We start from the raw sequence: 715 nt of genomic DNA on the forward strand, positions 1-715 counted from the left end.
AAGAGCTGTGGTGTTTTTGTGTTGTTTGATAACTCTTTCAGCGTCGGCAATAGACGCTCAAGGTGAGTATAGAACGTATAGTATAAAAATTTAGGCTCTTTTTCTAATCGTTGACGCAATTCTTGAGTACATAATAGTCCCTGGAATTGCTCGCGTGCTAAGAAATTGCATTATTTAATAACTTTTGAATATTTCCCAGTATAACCATGCCTTATTTTCTCACATTCTTTACCTCCGTTAAACATGTTCACCCCAATTTCATGGAGATCAAATAACAATTTTTTTTAAATAAAAAAATTCATGAGTTCAAGGAGACTAAGTAAAGATTGTCCCATAAGTAGGCGCATGTTCTCTCTCCTTTAATAAACAAACAATGACATCATAACTTTTGAATCATTTGGCAAATGTAGTTTATCTGAAGAAGTAAAATAATTTAAACAAACAAACAAACATTAGCACTAACAGCATCAACAGCTGAAAAAACTGAACTCATTAATATTAAACAAAAAGGGCACTAAATTTCAACAACAATAATAACAACGATAACATCAACAAGAACAACAAAAAAAGGAAAACAACATGAGCAACAGGACCACCAGCCGTAACTGCAGCTCCAGCACCAGCACAATCACCATCACCACCAGCAGTTGCACCATCAAACTCACCATCATCACCACCACCAACACCACCAACACCACCAACACCACCACCACCA

The sequence above is a fragment of the Aplysia californica genome, unplaced genomic scaffold, assembly GCF_000002075.1.
Source record: "Aplysia californica isolate F4 #8 unplaced genomic scaffold, AplCal3.0 scaffold00001, whole genome shotgun sequence".
In the NCBI taxonomy this organism is placed as follows: Eukaryota; Metazoa; Mollusca; class Gastropoda; order Aplysiida; family Aplysiidae; genus Aplysia; species Aplysia californica.